Source organism: Chrysemys picta, chromosome 9 (assembly GCF_011386835.1).
Source record: "Chrysemys picta bellii isolate R12L10 chromosome 9, ASM1138683v2, whole genome shotgun sequence".
Taxonomy (NCBI): Eukaryota; Metazoa; Chordata; order Testudines; family Emydidae; genus Chrysemys; species Chrysemys picta.
The window spans coordinates 30,976,460-30,990,847 of NC_088799.1; the positions used below are offsets into that span (position 1 = coordinate 30,976,460).

At 43.7% G+C, this 14,388-nt stretch overlaps 1 long non-coding RNA gene across 1 annotated transcript; it reads right to left on the reverse strand.

The window, feature by feature from the left end:
- Positions 1–349: 349 nt before the first annotated feature.
- Positions 350–13,666, reverse strand: LOC135973681 (uncharacterized). Its single transcript, XR_010590640.1, has 3 exons — positions 13,029–13,666; positions 2,966–3,058; positions 350–1,832 (listed from the first exon to the last, which is right to left on the reverse strand). It is a non-coding gene; the product is annotated as an uncharacterized LOC135973681 (long non-coding RNA).
- Between the last annotated feature and the right edge of the window lie 722 nt (positions 13,667–14,388).

A 14,388-nucleotide genomic window follows, 5' to 3' on the forward strand; every position in this document is an offset into this window, starting at 1 on the left:
GGAGGGGACTCCGGGCTGGAGGGTGTAGACAAGGGGTTTGGAGTGTGGGAGGGGGATCCAGGATGAGGCAGGGGGTTGGGGTGTGGCAGGGTGGATGGGATCTGGGCTGGGGGTGCAGGTTCTGGGGTGGGGCCAGAAATGAGGTGTTCAGGGTGCAGAAGGGGGCTCCAGGCTGGGGCAGGGGTGAGAGATTTTGGGTGCAGGAGGCTCCAGGGTGGGACTGAGGGGTTCAGAGGATGGGAGGGGGGATCGGGGCTGGGGCAGGGGGTTGGGGCATGGGAGGGGTGGTAAAGACTCTGGCTGAGGGTGCAGACTCTGGGGTGGGGCTGGGGATGAGGGGTTTGGGGTGCAGAGGGTGTTCCAGGCAGGGATCAAGGGGTTCAGAGGGCATGAGAGGGATTAGGGCTGGGGCAGGGGGTTGGGGTACAGGAGGGGGTTAGAGGTGCAGGCTCTGGGTGGCGCTTACATCAAGCAGCTCCTGGAAGCAGCAGCATTTTCCCCCTCTGGCTTCTATGCGGAAGCACAGCCAGGCAGCTCTGTGCGCTGCCCCGTCTTCAGGCCTCGCACCCTCAGCTCCCATTGGCCACAGTTCTTGGCTAATGGGAGCTGCAAAGCCAGCGCTTGGGGCAGGCGCAGTGTGCGGAGCCCCCTGGCTGCCCCTATGCATAGGAGCCCGCGGGGGGGGGGGGACATGCCGCTGCTTCTAGGAGCTGCGCAGGGCCACAGTAGGCAGGGACTTTGCCTTAGCCCTGCTGTGCCGCTGACTGGACTTTTAACGGACCGGTCAGCAGTGTTGCCAGAGGTCCTTTTTCAACTGGGCATTCCGGTTGAAAACCAGACACCTGGTAACCCTAGCAGGAGAGTATATGGCTCTGGCTACACATACTAGATATATAAATGAGGTGGAAGGATCAGTTGAATAGTCTTTTCTATACAGTATCATGTGCTTTGTTCCTTTATTACATATTACTGCATTTTAGTTTACTTGATCAAACTGTTGATCAGCACAGCTTTTCTTCCCTATCCGTAAGCATACGGTTCTGTTATGAAAAATCCACTCCTCCAAATAACATCCCTGGGATGTGACAGCATTCCACTGACAAACTGTAATTGTTAGTTTTCAAAAACAAGAGGCAGCCACACACCTGTTAGCCCTCCACCAGACCCATCTGCCAGTCATGCTGTTACTGTAAATTAAAATCTTAGTCTCAGTCTCTTGCATCTAATCTGACCACAGGTGAAGCAGGCAAAGATCAGATGTCAGCAAGGAGGGAAAAGCAAAATGCCTAGCAAGAGAAATAGTGGTTTTACCATGTGACCTGGAATTGCTCCAGAAAATCATGTGCCACAAAGCAAACAAAAAAAAAGTACTGAGGAGGTTATAAATTATAACAGATCAGGACTATTAACCAATATATGTGGGTGGGTGTAGCACACTTGAAATACATGATGGTGTGGTATAAACATTTTTTTAGCATGAGTTTGGAATGGCAGCATTATTCACAAGGGTCAATATAGCACTACAGCATCATGACTTTTATATATGCTACATATTTTATAGAAAAACTATTTCAGAAATCTCTTTCATACAGAGTTTTGAATTTTATTAGTTATGAATCAACCATAACCTCTGGCCTTCCACATGTGCTGAGTTACTTCCTTAGAGAAACTGGTTATACTTCTTGGCCAGCCTCTCTTTTAGGCCTTTACTCTAGACTTTCCATAGACTTCAGCTTCTCCCTGGAGAATCCCACTGGCAAGCTGTTGCTACTGGAGCTAACATTAAAATACCTCCTTATTGCAGCCACCCTGACACAGATCCGGCCTCTTTCCTGTTAAGGAAAGAATAGTTTGCATTTATACCCTTTCGTCTCAGGCCTACAATCCCCTGATTTGGAAGGGAATTAGCCATAGATTGGACCTGGGGCATGAAACCCTCTTGAAGGCCAAGTTCATTGTTAAGATATAACTACATACTGGCAGCGACGTACAGGGTATAGTCCACACTGTGGTATGTAGCTACACACAACAGTGAAAGGCTCAGGCAGGGGGGAGGCAGTGGGACACTACACTGCAAAAAATAGTTGCATTGTCTTGGGAGGCACTGCTTGGGTCTGTAGAGAGCCATGTACTCTATAAACCCTAAGGGTTCAGGCGTGTCTTTACTCTATTCACCCAAGCTGTGCCTCACCATCTACACATCAATAGATCCAAAGCTCTTCACAATCTTTACTGAATTTATCCTCATAACAACCCCATGAGATAGGGAAGTTTCATTATTTTCCCATTTCATTATAATCCCATTTTTACAGATGGGAAATTTGGGTTTTGAAAGACTAAGTGACTAGATCAAGGTCACACAGAAAGTCTATGGTGGAGAAGGAAAGCAAACCCAGGTCTTCCAAGTCCTACACTAGTGCCCTAATTCCTGGACCATTCTTCATTGTCTATCTTGCAGCTCAGACCAGTGTAACATGTCCCATACCAGGGACAAGGGGCAGGAGAGAGAAGAAACTATTTCCACAAGTTGTTAAACAAAAAAAACCACCTACCCCCCAAACTTAAACCTGTTCAGTGTTTGAAATCTGCTTAAACCCAGCAGAGATGGATTTGCCAGCTGAGTTGCATAACAACTAAAGTTTATCACATGGTTCCACAGTAATGTCCCCCAGGTTGCATAGATACGCCCTGTCCCGGAACAGCTGAGCAAAGCCACCTCCCTGCTTTTTCCCCCAGACATGACCAATTCCAAACAGTTGGGCCACTGTGGAGCCTGGTTGTAGGTGATAAGAGGTTAATGCAGCCCTCCCTGATTTTATGGTATAGAGCAGTATTTAGCTCTTTAATACAAATAAATAAATAAATAAATAGCTATATCACGTATCCCTTGGGAAAAAAATGAGACTGAACAACGTGATACCATTCTTTGTTTCACAAAATGAGGGGATTGGATGCATTTACTTACTGCTTAATCTTCCAGATGCTTTAGCGGGGAGTGGATAGGAATAAGACCTCAGTGGGGAATCCCAGATGCATCAGAATTCCACAGCATCTGGACCTGTGGAGTAAACAGATCAGATCACAATGTAATTTAATACTGAGGCTGTAGAGAGCCAAAATGGTTTAGATGAGAATGTAAATGCAGAATCACAAAATGACTTATGATTCCAAATTGGAAATACAGCCAAACTGAAGAGTAACATAGCTAGGTTCACTGGGGTTTGGATTTGAAGATACTGGACCTGCATATAGAAGAAATAAAGGACAACAGAAAAGTAGAGAATATCTTTCTAAAAATCTTTATATTTTAACCATGTTGAAAAGCTAAATTAATAATATGCTAATTTAAGTATGTTTACTTAAATTTGTGATTAGATCAGCTTGAATTAATTGAGGTACAATGTTAGAATAAATAATGCAGGTGATTTTTGCTCTAAGGCATGTGATCCCCTAATACAAACTTAAAATAAACTCACATATAAAATAAACATTAAAATTAGATGTTATTGAATAATATTCATGAAGTTTGACTGTTCTGTCAATTATTTGTGCATTTTTCCCCAACCATTTGCCAGATATATAGATGGTGGAACAATAATCGTCAAATACATTATACAGTATATACATGTATATATGTGTTAATTTTTTAGGATTTTTTCTGACTATTCAACCAACTCAAATTAAAACATTATCAAGATTGTGACTTATACTGACAAATACAAGAAAATGCAGGCCAAAGAAAGAAATTTACCACGTCATCCAATATATAGGCCAAATGTGTTGAAATTTAAATAGTCAGCTCTCATTATGTGTTTCATGGTGATTAAGTTGATAAGGAATTGGTGGGACATCTGATACAGTTCTACTGTATTTCCTTGCTTTTGTAGGTTCACATTCACGCTGTTGTTATCTTAATGAAAGTTTTATGAGTCCAAAGCAAGTTTTTTTTTTTTAAAGAAACTTTAACTAGGATGACCAGACAGCAAGTGTGAAAAATCGGGACAGGAGGTGGTGGTGGTGGGGGGTAGGGGGGTGTAATAGGTGCCTATATAAGAAAAAAGCCCCCAAATCAGGCTGTCCCTATAAAATTGGGACATCTGGTCACCCTAACTTTAACAAATAACTATTACAGCATTTAATACATTCTTATTCTAAATCTCTTTAACCCCATGGCACTCTACATATGACCACTGAGCACTGTAAGTTCTATTGGTACAGGGTTCATTATAAATCTAATCGGTATCCTGGATGACATAATAGATGTTAATGTTTGGAGGCTCATAAATTGCATAAGGGATTTATTGCATTGAGGAACTATAGAAAATAACCTCACTATTGACCACTTGTTTGCTTCTCTGAAAACCTACAAACAGTTTTATGCTTCAGCAGGATAGGTTGAAACAGATGCAATATAATAAAATAAAAGGTAAACAGATTAATTTTAATAACATACAATGCTATATGTTATGGCTCATTAAACTATATTCATTACCAAGCTGGATCCATAGAAAGTTTCCTAGAGTTTTAACAATGTACCAGATGTCAGATGTTTTGCTCTGTCAGAAGCTGTTATCCTTTAGCCACTAGACATTTAGCATCAAACCTGGCTTAAAAAACAAATGAATCTGGTGCTACCAACCAATATTTCTAGTGAATGTTTGTCAGCATTAAATCATTAGAAAATAGGCTCTGTTTCATGTTGCAACTGCAGAGGTTTTGTAAGATAAAGGAGAGCACTGGCAGCATTGTTGGAAAGCATATATAATTTATCTTGCATCATGAATGTCTCTAACAAAGCCAAAGTTTAGCCTCATTTATACCAGTGCATCAATAGGGATGTTTTAGTGTAACAGAATTGAATTTTGCTTTTCATCTTTTACATTCATAAACATTAAAATTCATGAAAACAGAAAATGGCAATAATGAACAACCCTCAAGGAAACATTTGTTAAACCTTTAGTGACACTTGGTGTGATGTAACTTGAGTTTTTTTTTTTTTTTTGAAGACTTGACTACCCTCAGTATTCTTGAAATCAAATTCTGATACTAGAACTGTTGTCCCAAGAATGGCTCTATCATCCTCAATATGACACTATACTTCCATTCCTGGTTTGGTTTCAACATAAAATAAAATTGTGTTGTAAGCAGCAATTTCTTTCTTATATCTTAAATTACGCTACTGCCTATTCAGACATTTTGTAGTAATGTGTTAAATCCAAGCCTCAGCTGTGTCAGTGGTGCTAAACAAACAACAACAATTACAATGATAAACTCCTAATGACTAACTTTATCTTTAACAGCACCTTGGGAAAAATGGGAAAGGATTGTTGACCTAAATCATTTAGGGTAGTATTTTCAAAAGAGTTTCTTATTGGCCTAACTCTGCTCCTCTGCCCCTATTAAAGTCAATGGGAACAGAGCTAAGGTAGCACACTTACCTTCTAAAATCCCACCCTTAAATAGGAAATTAGATATGCGTGGAAGGAACTGTTACTTTATTAAACTATGAATACATCCATAAAGAACATATTAGATGGCTGAATTCTTAACTTGGGGTGTAGTCAATACATACAAACCACTCAAGCTCTACTTTCACAGAGCTGGATGTTGGGCTTAGTTTACATAGTATTACAGGACATAGCAACCGCAGATAGTCACATATAGTCAAATTTTCTGCGCAGCAGGGTTGGCTGATCCTAAGGATGGTCAATCCTAGTATAGAAGGGTAGGAGGGTACTCAGACCAACTCCTTGGGCAACTGCTGTTAGTGCTGATGTGGGAGAAAAACAGGCATATGGCTATCCCACTTATGTAGAAGTTCTATGCAGATCCTCCTCACTTGCCTCTAACTAGGGGTCACAACAGTAACCCCTGTGTAGCTATTGCAAAGGGTAGAGATGAGACCAAGATCAGGGACTTCCTCATTCACCTCATAATTGCTGGGAGTGGGTATTTTCAGTCCAAAGGATCCTGGACCCTTCTGAGGCTAACAGCTTCATTGCAGAGCTGTGGTATTTTTCAGAAACTCTTTCAGTGGGGTCAGGTATCCCCATTAAACAAACAGAGGGAACTTACTTGCTCCTTCCCCCATGTGGAACTGGCCCACCATCTCTGTGCTGACAGGTCAAGCTGATGTCTCTCTACTTATCAGCTGGTCGAGTAGAGTCATGGATTCCACTCCTTATGATAGAACAGCCTCCTCTACCCCTCTGGATTTGTCTGCTAAGAGTGTGGGGCCTGGCAGATCACAGAATAAACAGCTTCCTAAGCATCTTTGGCTGGAGACTAAAAACGTGCTTGGTGTTTAATATGGTGTTCACATTCCTTTGTTAGTACTTTCCCAAGGAACTACCACACATTGTTAATGAATCCAATAGTCACTTCAATAGTCTCCACATTAACTTAAATAGCTCATTGAGTCTATCTAAACAAATAATTGATTATCTGGAGTCCTATTCCGTTATTTGTGGCAGCACTAATGATTTTAGACTTTCCCCAATTTTCATTGAAAAGATTTGTGATGTGCTCCTGCATATCAATCTAATAAAAGCACAAAAGCTGATAACCTAGAACCTAAGCTACCGTACTTACTTAGTTGCTAGAGCCAATGCCGGTCCCATTTCCTGATTATACAGCTTTTGTCTTGTGACTGGTGAACCACTTTCATTTTAGAAGTGATCCAAGATCACTCCATTATATCAATGTGGGATTAAATTCAACCAGAATCAATGTGACCCTGATTCAGTTCTGTTGGTGCCTCCTACAATCAATGGCAACGAGCGGTCATTATACTTTGTGTTAGTGTTAAAACATCCTATAAAGTTTTAGGACACAACAGTCTACTACTTTTGTCTTTTTTCATGTTTCCAAGAATAAATGTATGACAATAAACTAGCATCAGTATACTGCAGTGTCTCAGGTAATTGATAGACTTCCTGAAATAATGCACTAAAATTCAGGATCAAATTTTGGCCTCTGTTGTACTTGGGTAAATCCAAAGAAGCAAATACACTTCCTCTGAATTTGCATGGATTTACTCTGGAATTATAGGGGCATACCATTGCTTGGATCGCTATTATGGGAAGTAAATCAGGTTTAATGCCTCCATACAAGGTAAACATCTGCATAGTGTTTAGCTAGCAGGGATCTTCCCTGATACCAGCCACGCGGTATGGTGGGGGGAAGGGTTAAAGCAGTCATCCCAGAGAAAAGGATGAGGGGGGGTTAGTTTGGTTTCTGCTGCTGCACGTTAACACGAAAACCGCAACCCTAAATGGACAACTCAACGGGCTTTGCTTGGTATGGGAAAGGAGGGCGCTGCTGTTACAAAGGTTGCAGAAGCCGAAAGACTATGGCTTACCATGGCCGCCTGCAAGCCAAATTCTGTTGCCCGGCGTGTTAGAGATCAAACACTAAAGCCACAGGCACTCAATATAAAATCCAAAAAATGACCTTGTACCGAAATCACATGTGCTATGTAATGTGAATAGTGTTGTTCACCATTGTTCTGTAAAATGTATCTTTTTAAATACTTCTCTCCCTTTTTTTTCCTTCTGCAGCTGCAAATGTTTCAAGCCTCCCTCCTCCGTCCCAAAGGCTATCTCAGATAAGGTGACGAAAAAAACGCACTCACAATGAAATGTTCTCTGAGCTCATGTAGGCATCCTGCACTGAAAGAGCTCAGCAGAAAGTGTGGAGGGACACAATAGCACAGGACAGGAAAGTGGCCAGTGAACGTGAGGAGAGGTGGTGGCAGGAAGATCAGAGGAGGCAGGATGCAACGCTGGGACTACTGCGGGAACAAACGGACGTGATACGGTGTCTGGTGGAAGTTCAGGAACGTAAGCTGGAGAGACTGCCACTGCAGCCCCTGTTTAATCAGCCTCCCTCCTCCCCAAGTTCCATAGCCGACTCCTCACCCAGATGCCCAAGAACGCATGGGGGAGGCTCTGGGCACTCAACCACTCCACCCCAGTGGATAGAAGGCTGTCATTCAACAAGTATAGAAGTGGTCTTTTCCTTCCCTCCTCCCACACCCCACCCAGGCTACCTTGTGAGTTATCTCCCTATTTTTATAATCAAATAAAGAATACATGGTTTTTAAACAATACTGACTTTATTTCCAAGCTGTGATCGAAGGGGGGAGGGCGGTTGGCTTACAGGGAATTAGAGTCAACTAAGTGGGCGGGTTTTCACCAAAGAGAAACAAATAGAACTGTCACACGGTACCCTGGTCAGTCATGAAACTGGTTTTCAAAGCTTCTCTGATGCGCAGCACTTCCTGATGTGCTCTTCTAATCGCCCTGGTGTCTGGCTGCACATAATTAGTGGCCAGGCGATTTGCCTCAATCTCCCACCCCGCCATAAACGTCTCCCCCTTACTATCACAGAGATTGTGGAGCACACAGCAAGCAGCAATAACAATGGGGATATTGGTTTCACTGAGGTCTGAGTGAGTCAGTAAACTGCACCAGCGACCCTTCAAACGTCCACTCTACCACCATTCTGCACTTGCTCAGCCTATAGTTGAACAGCTCCTGACTACTGTCCAGGATGCCTCTGTACGGCTTCATGAGCCAGGGCATTAAGGGGTAGGCTGGGTCCCCAAAGATAACTATAGGCATTTCAACATCCCTAACAGTTATTTTCTGGTCTGGGAAGTAAATCCCTTCCTGCAGCCGTTTAAACAGACCAGAGTTCCTGAAGACACGAGTGTCATGAACCTTTCCCGGCCATCCCACGTTGATGTTGGTGAAACATCCCTTGAGATCCACCAGTGCTTGCAGCACCATTGAAAAATACCCCTTGCAGTTTATGTACTGGCTGCCTTGGTGGTCCGGTCCCAAGATAGGGATAAGAGTTCCGTCTATCACCCTACCACAGTTAGGGAATCCCATTGCAGCAAAGCCATCTACTATGACCTGCACATTTCCCAGAGTCACTGCCTTTGATAGCAGCAGCTCAGTGATCGCATTGGCTACTAGCATGACAGCAACCCCCACAGTAGATTTGCCCTCTCCAAATTGATTCCCGACTGACCGGTAACTCTCTGGCATTGCAAGCTTCCACAGGGCTATCGCCACTCGCTTGTGAACTGTGAGGGCTGCTCTCATCTTGGTATTCTTGTGGTTAAGGGCAGGGGAAAGCAAGTCAAAGTTCCATGAAAGTGCCCTTACACATGCAAAAGTTCCGGAGCCACTGGGAATCATCCCAGACCTGCAACACTATGTGATCCCACCAGTCTGTACTTGTTTCCCGGGCCCAGAATCGGCATTCCACAGCATGAACCTGCTCCATTAACACCACGATGTCCACATTGCCGGGGCCCATGCTTTGAGAGACGTCTGTGTCCATGTCCTCATCACTTTCGTCACCATGCTGCCGTCACCTCCTTGCCTGTTTTTTCAGCTTCTGGTTCTGCATAAACTGCACAATAATGCGCGAGGTGTTTACAATGCTCACAACTGCCACGGTGAGCTGAACGGGCTCCATTCTTGCTGTGCTATCGTGGCTGCTTGGGCAATCCAGGGAAAAGGGCGCAAAATGATTGTCTGCCGTTGCTTTCACGGAGGGAGGGTTGACTGACGACATTTACCCATAACCACCCGCAACAAATTTTTGGCCCCATCAGGCATTGGGAGCTCAACCCAGAATTCCAATGGGCAGCGGGGACTGCGGAAACTGTGGGATATCTACCACAGTGCACTGCTCAGAATGTCGACGCTTGCCACAGTACTATGGATGCACACCGCCGAATTAATGTGCCTAGTGTGGACGCATGCACTCGACTTTATACAATCTGTTCCCAAAAATCAACTTCTGTAACATTGGAGTAATTTCATAGTGTAGACATACCGTAAGAGGCTAATTAATTAAGATGAGCAATTATCAGCAGGAGGAAAAAAACTTTTGTAGTGATAATCAAGATGGCCTATTTCAGACAGTTGACAAGAGGTGTGAGGATACTTAACATGACTGAGTCATTACACAGATTGACTCTATTTCCCCATGTTAAGTATCTCACACCTCGTATCAAGATGAAAGGATACATAAATAAATAGCAATACCACCAGCACCTAGCTCTTATATAGCACTTTTGTCATCAGCAAAGCTCAGAGGTCAGTGTTGTTATCCCCAGTTTACAGATGGGGAAATGGGTACAGGGACGTGAAGTGACTTGCCCATGGTCACCCAGTAGACCAGTGGAAAAGCCGGGAACTCAGTCCCAGGCCAGTACTCTATTCTCTAAGCCACACATTGTCCCCAAACGTGTCTGATGAAGTTCCTCTCTGGCTGTATTAATTTTGCGTCCCCTGCAATCCACAGATTGAGGACTGCCCTTTAAGGGGATTATGGGGACAGCTGAAGCTCAGGGGGTGTGCTTGTTAGTAGGTCTGTATTGAAGCCACACTGCCAGGGAGCTGTTGTGAGAGGGTGCTGTTGGAATAGAGATGGTGCAGAATCATAGGGCCTCCATACACCTGGCTCTGTCCTTCCAGTGGCCTCCCAGGTTCCACAACGATCTGGGGGGGTTGTGGGTCAGCCACAGAGTGGAGGATGAAGGAGAAACGCACAAGTCCACCACCTGAATGAACCTGTGGGGCACATTTCCATGTGGAAAACTTCTCAGATGTCTTCTCCCTTCACCCCATCCTGGGTGTGAGGGTAGAGGAGTCCTCTCTATTTTGCCTTTTTACACTTTCTTTAATCTACTGTAGCAGATTCTTTATTGTCATGGAAACAAAACCATTGTAATAATCTTACGTCATTTTAGCCCTCAATTGAGGAAACAGTTCTAAAGATCCTATTGTACCACAATTTGTTAAACAGTTCTGACTTATGCAAATTGATTTATTTTATTGCTCAGCACATGTGCTGTTTAAAATTAATTGTCATTCATGACAAACAGTAACTCTTTCAGTGCCACATGACGCCAGTGACATTGTCTCTGTACTTACACATGGGGCAAATGCTCTAACTTAAAGCAAAGCTGCAGAGTGATGTGACCCAGCATTTTATCTGGCAGTGAAGACAATCATGTCAAATAAAAAGTTAATGGAATTTTTGGACTTAGAAACAATTATCCAATCTGAACACACAGATAATATATTGGAAACACATTATATGGTATTTTCAGTGCAAATACAGTTACCTAATGTATAATATTCTAAATAGTTTTTGTATAGTTGGATGCTGTGAAGTCTTCACAGATATGCTTGATTACACCCAGGGAACAAGCAGGTTCCTCAAGCAACAGCATTCCTTTCTGCGCAAGATTATTCCTCTTGTTCAGGGCCTTGCTATTGGGACATAGGAACTGCCACAGTGGATCAGATCAACGTCCATCTAGTCCAGTATCCTGTCTGACACTCGCCAACACCAGATGCTTCAGAAGGAGGAGTGGGAATCTTGCAGTGGGCAGATGCAAAAAAGTTCACACAGAACAACATCAATTGATCATTTATGATGGATTTTTTTTTCTGCTTAGTTGTCATAATGCTAAAATAAATCATTATGAGTGAAATCCTGGCTCACTGAATTCAATGGCAAAACTCCCATGGATTTCAACGGGGCCTGGATTTTACCCTATAAATCTCAGCTATAACATAATTACCAAATTCAGGGGATCCAACAGCCTCCTCCCACATGGAAAGCTGTGAGAGGGGACATTTTACAAGCAAGTCTCTGGAAATAATCATGGAGTTTCCCTCATGGAAATTCCCTTTTCCCATTAGGTAAGTGTGATTTACTCACCTACAGAAAATCAGCCTCCCTGCCATGATCCATGGGAAATCAAGGCCATCTGTGTGGAGCCCTCGTAGCTGTTCTGCGGTCCAGAGGCTTCCTCCAAAGCTCCCACAATGTACTTCCAATTGTACCCTGGAGTCAGCCTCTCTGGCCATGGCTTCCCCTGCATCCACACAAGTGCTTCCAATCTCAGACTGCAGTAACTTTTCCATGTGAGCTCCCTGAGTTTAGAAGAGGGACAGTGTGCACCCCCCATACCTGGCTCTGCCACCAAACTACCCACTCTAATACCCTGGCCCATCCTGACTCCAGACTCTTTGCAGAACTTGGACCACATGTGGAGGGCTCCATCAGGTCTGGGGATGGGAAATGGTGCCACAGAGGCACACAGTGCCACTGTTCAGTGTGCAGAAGGGGATATCATGGCATGGAGGAGCCCTCCATGTGGAGACCTGGGGGGAAATGGTCAGGGCTGGGCCAGTATAGTTTATGAGTTATTAAGTACACTATTTTTAATCCGAGTGACCTGATTTGCTTCTGTATAGTCAGCAGAAGTGCATTAGCTTAATTAATCTGCCCTACTTAAACAGAGTTAATTATGAGAAACACGCACTAAAACCAGTGTCACAAACAAGAGCTGTTTACACGATAAGCTACAGCGTGTACTTTCAATGTGCCACAAAATTATTTTCAATGGTTTTGTATTCCAGGCACCAGAGTCTGGAAGTCTGATATTGATCCAATTACTATAGCAAGGTAGTAACAACTCACAAAACCGATTCAACCTAACCTAGGGATCTCCCTCTCAATAATATCAATGAATTCCTCTAGTTGATATGTCAATATAAAAGACTCCTGTGGCAAAGTTGCCACCCCAACACACCCTCCTAGCTGGATCTGCCATTGTGTAGACCTGACTTCACATAAGTAACTTGCTTCATTTCTTAATGGCCCTGACTGAAAAGGTGAATGGAAGCTCAAGTTGCAAACAGGGGCTGAATGAGCAGTACACAGGAGTCAGGATGTCTGTGCTAGCTAAGATAAGCAGGAACACCCTCATGCAAGGGGCAACAGACAAGAAAAATGTGCAATGTAAAGATCAGATTCCATATGAACAGCACATGGATACAGCATGCTGTACAGAGACTGGTTCCTGAAAAGTAACCACGCCAATTATGAAGCATCTGATGCAAAGTATAGTTAACAACGTAATGTGTAGATGTATATAAAGGAAGAGTTTTTCAGTATAACTTTGGACGCATGGTACACCTTATACTCACCCTGTATGCTAGTCCGATCAACTCAGCATAGCTTTGCTCTGTGCCAAATAAAGGAACCTGAGTGATGAAATCTGGAGTCGACCTGAGTTTTTTGGATCCCAGAGAACTGGATGAAGAGTTCTCCCAGAACTGGACAAGGTGTTCTGTATTAGCCAAGTGGTAAAGGTCTTGGAGGAAACCTCAACACATTGCACCACCCTTCCCTCAGTTTTCCCCACTGTATGTTGGCCAACTCCAGCTATAAGAGAATCCTGGCCCTCTGGCTAGACCACTTTTCAGAGTCCTGTTCCTTCTGGGGCCACAGAGTCCTTTACAAAAGTCCAACAGAAATGGAAACAAAAACTAAGCCTTCAGCCCAGGTAGACTCATATGGCAGCCACCTTGTCAGTAGGTGTGCCTCTACTGCTTTAGACTGTCCTGCCTACCCACAGGCTTCTGTGCCTTGATTAACCCCACAGTCCAGGGGCTGGCACATTTCTCTCCTCACTCGGTGTTAGGCTGCTCGTCCGGGCCCCTGTCTCCAGTCCAGTTTCCACCTCACCCCAGAGAATCTTGCCTGCTCTGTTTCTCAGGCTGCTTCCCAGACAGCAGGAAAACTCCACCTCCTCTCCTCTCCATCCCCTCGCCATCTGGGTTCACCAAGCTCTTTGGGGAGGGGGAAGCCCCTAGCTGGGTGTTCTAATTAGGCCTAGCAAATCCGCCAAGTGCACCCAGGCTGGTTAATTAGCCCACACTAACCCTTTCAGGATCTGTGTGTGTGGGGGGGTAAACACCCCATCACAACTCCAACAGAAATAATGTAAGTAGGTGAAGCAGAAATAACCTGTATTTCCCTTATTACATTTTCAGTTTTCCTGAGAGCTTCCTGCCAGCTCATTTCACTGAAAACACTAAGCACTGTTCAGGCTTAGTACTCTGAGAGTCTCCTATCCTAGCAGTGAACTATGGCATCCCACTAGTATTTAGTACACCCACAGGTTAGAATAATCTATTGAGATTACTATACAGCTGCTGGCAGACTTGTAGGTTAAGTATTTGCATTGAAACCCATTTCTATATTCTAGGTGAACTAACACAAAAAAACAAATTTTAAGAGCAACATAAACTGACCTCCAGCAAGGTAGGGATAAGGAGCTAATGTTCAAAGCTACTAGTCCATTAGAAATAAGGGAGAATTCACAATCACAACACTACCTAAAAAAGTAATTCCAAACACATGTTGACCTTGAAAACTCTTCTTGCTGTTAATGGATTAACATGTAGTTTCCCCAACCTCAAATGAAGCTTAATTTTCATAAGTCACACATAATGAAAGCCTTGTAACCTCACTAGAGAGGAAAAAAACTAATTTGCATCTTAT